This window comes from Oxyura jamaicensis, chromosome 5 (assembly GCF_011077185.1).
Source record: "Oxyura jamaicensis isolate SHBP4307 breed ruddy duck chromosome 5, BPBGC_Ojam_1.0, whole genome shotgun sequence".
NCBI classification, from domain to species: Eukaryota; Metazoa; Chordata; class Aves; order Anseriformes; family Anatidae; genus Oxyura; species Oxyura jamaicensis.
This window is the reverse complement of record NC_048897.1, coordinates 41,228,825-41,232,546: the sequence shown is the minus strand read 5'-3', so window position 1 is coordinate 41,232,546 and position 3,722 is coordinate 41,228,825. Positions and strand designations below refer to the sequence as shown.

Below are 3,722 nucleotides of genomic sequence, written 5' to 3'. Positions count from 1 at the left end.
TGCCCCTCTCAGCACAGCTACAAGCCACGGTCCATCTGTGAGTCTTTGAAATGGGAAGGGGGAGTGAAAAAGGCATGAAACATGGACCTTTCAAGACAGAATAAGCTGTGTCTGTGTGCATTGTTTGTGATACTGCGAATGACATCCTGGTTCACACTCCTTAACAGCTCTACCAGTATAACCATCAGGGCTTTAGCCATTACAGGGTAAAGCTAGCATCACCCTGGGTAGCATCAGAAGAGACTGCTACCAGGAGGACCACCGCTATTATTACTAGCTGCAATAAAAAAAGCACTTCTTAAAATGTTTTTTCTACCTAATTGTCAAAACTGAATAATATTATCAGCTTTTTTATCCTTTGAGTATTTTTCTAATAAGAAAGCACAGAGATGCACTGCAAATAAAAGCAGAAGATTTGAGGATGCAAAGCAATCATGCAAAATGACTTTCATATCAGTTTGATAAGCAGCTGAAATTTAATAACTACATCTCTCCTATGGTGCTGGATGAAAGTTTAATACTTTATGCTTTTGCTTCTTTCTTCCGCGCGATGCTTATTCAGAATCATAACTTTTCCTTTTATAGTCACAGAAATGCTAGGTGCGGTGGATTAATCGAAGCCCTAGGAGGCTTAAGCCCAGTCCAGACTAAAGTGACTTATAATCAAACCCTAGGAGAAGACTGTCAGGGGTCATAAGGGAAATGAGTGGAGATCCAAATGTGAAAGTAATATTTACTGAGGATAATTCACACAGATCTTGCTGTCCCAATAGGCAAGATAGAAGGCCAGTTTCTTACAACCCAATTCCAGGAGAACCTGGATGCTGAAGAGGAAGAAAGATAAAGGAGGGTAAAAATGATTCTCAGAATTTGGTCCAGCAGATTTTAGCTGATACAAAAACTCCAGAATGCGAAGTTTTCAGAAGATGACACAAGATACCTTGAAAGAAAAAAATAAATCAAACAAAATAAACAGCCACTAACAATCTTGGCATGAGGAAAAACAAAAACAAACAAGCAAACAAAAAAAAATAATAATAGTAATAAAATATCAACACTGCAGCAGCCATCCCGTCATTTGCAAACCAGCCTGGGGAGTGCTAAGTGCAGAAGGCTATCTACTAGTGACACAGCCTCAGCTCGATGGCAACTGCTCTGCCTTTGAGACCAGCATGGGCCCCAAACAACTGCAACCGGACCTTCGAGCTGTGCCTGGTAAGTTCTTCCAACGCAAGTTCTGCGATGGGAGGTGCGCAGAGGGCAAGGCGGTGGTGGGGCAGGGGCAGGGAGCGATAGGCCCTGGGCAGCAGTCCTGGGGCAGGCAGACAGAAGTCTGGGGGCTCACCAGGGGGCAAGCAGGGTGCAGGCAGCATCCAGGAAGGCAGGGGGCAGGAAGCATGGGGCGGGCAGACGGGGGGCGAGGTGCTGGCTGCTCTGCTCCAGCAGTGCCCCCTTCTGCTGACTGCCGAGGAAGCAGTCGCAAACCCGACTCCAGGCAGCTGCGCATCCTTCTCATCCCGCCGGCTATGAGGGTGGCTCCTGAAAGGGGGGAAATATTCAGCCTAGCTGGGGATTGGGGGGGGGCGGCGGGGGGGGGGGGGGGGCGGGGGAGGGCTTAAAAATCAAAAAGTAGACATCCGTTTGCAGGCAGATGCTAGAGAGGCTCCGGATTCATTGGTGGACGGCTGCGTGGCTTCAGTTTTCAATGTGTGTGCTACAAAAACAGATAATAAAAGGAATACAAATGAAAGAACATCTGATCTAGTCATCAGATCTAACTACAGCACTTTAATAGGAATTGCAACTCCAGATGTTGTCTTAAGAAAATGAATCAATTAGGCAAATGAGGAATCCCTTCATAAATCATAGCAGGAGAAGATAAAGTCCAGTAGCTGCAGACTATTGTTTAAATGTCCTAATGGCATTCGCTCTTCTCATATACCTGTAAGGTTTGCTACAAAGCTCCTCATCATTTAAGTTGTTGTTTACCTTCCTGAATGCTGGTTTGGTTTGAAAAAGTGTTCTAAATGTTCAAAACCTTTTACCCTGAAAATAATAATACATCAGCCTTTAGGAGTTGAACCCAGCAGAAACTGGTGTCAGTATTCATAAAATAATTGAGTTTACACAAAAAGTGATTTCTGTAATAGCCCCCTTTTTACAAGTATGTACATTTTATTTAAAATTACTGACTCAAAAAGCAAGGTAGGAAAAAAAATCACCTCCAACAACTTCCTGTAATTGCGAATTATTGTGAGGGAAACAGAAGGAAAAGATTTTGAAATTATGAGCCATTATGCTTGAGAGAGAGAGGGTAAGTGAGAGAGAGGGAGGGAGAGAGAGGCAGTGGGAAAAAAAGACATCTCGGCTTCATGAAACACAGCTGACAAGCTCGACTAAATTACCCCCGGACCATTACAAAAATCACTTAATTGCCAACCATTTTGTTAGGTCAATTGACTCTAATTGAAAAAATAACAAAAAGCTTATTATGCTGCAAATGCGGCCGTGGAAAATGAGTCTTCTGTTAGGAGGAAACAATAATTCTAAATTTCAGCTGCTGCTAACACTACAAAGTTCAGTGTTTTCTTCTGATAGAATCTACTGTGCAGGAGAAAGTGAATATGCTTCAATTGATTGATATTTCTTTTAATGCTGCCCCCTCTTCCTTCTTCATACTCCCATCCCCATCAGCCAACCCACCCACCCCAGTCTGTTTTATTTCACTTCCTTGTTGCCTCGTGGCTCTTCTTTCTGTGGCAGGGCTGATGTCAATTCTTGTTCCTAAGGGGCGTGAGGCTGCTGTGACTCCTATTTTCATCTCCTCCACGATAACCTCCAGCCCCAGCATTTTTCTGAACCCAGCCCAGGTGGGGGTTAAGAAGGGCCCCTTGCTAAAACCTCCTGGCCCCCCTTCACTCTCCCCTTTCCCTTGCATGCAGCAATTTCCTTTAAAGCCTGATAACAGAACACTGTTTACATATTTTCACCAAATAAATATCTTAGAAACAGCCCCCCAAATGTACATTAAAAAGCACAAACCCTGATTGGCACACAGGATTGTAATTAAAAACTCTGTCTGTGCAGAGGAAGCTTTATTTATAATGACACAATTTTTAGGAGTGTGTGCATGAGTTTGTTCATTTCAAAGGAAGATAAACTGGCTGGAGCTCTCTTATTGTCCCAATTACAGATTTGAATAGTGGATGTTCATAATGGGATTGATTCTGTTCTGTGAAAAGTAATTATTTGTCCATAAAACCAGGAGGCTGCAGAAATGAACTCGGATGGCAACAGCCTTTTGTTCGGCTCCTTTGCAATGGAGAGGTAGGGAAATTGAAGAAAGTTCTCAGTAGCCACAGTGCATGATTAAATATTTCCATAACTGTATCTATACATTTACCTCTTGCATTGTGCTCTGCAAACGGCTTTTGCTGGTTTTATCCTTTCAGGGAAGCTGCCTGACTGGGTTACACTTTTATAAGGCCCAAACTCTTGAGCTGACTACGTTGAAATCATGAACAAAAGAAAATGCAATATATCAGGATGCTCCTTCACGGTATTTTAGAGGGAAAAAATAAAAATAAAAATAAAAATAAAAAAAGGACAGGAAAGAAGACGACAGGCACGGAAAGGAAAGGAAAAATAATTACTGTACAGAGAACAGAATCAATCCAATTATGAACATCCACTATTCAAATCTGTAATTGGGACAATAAGAG

The 3,722-nt window shown here is 42.6% G+C and overlaps 1 long non-coding RNA gene across 1 annotated transcript; it reads right to left on the bottom strand.

Moving 5' to 3' along the window:
- Positions 1-357: 357 nt before the first annotated feature.
- LOC118167514 lies at positions 358-2,311 on the bottom strand. Its single transcript, XR_004751176.1, has 2 exons — positions 2,223-2,311; positions 358-940 (listed from the first exon to the last, which is right to left on the bottom strand). It is a non-coding gene; the product is annotated as an uncharacterized LOC118167514 (long non-coding RNA).
- Positions 2,312-3,722: the final 1,411 nt, after the last annotated feature.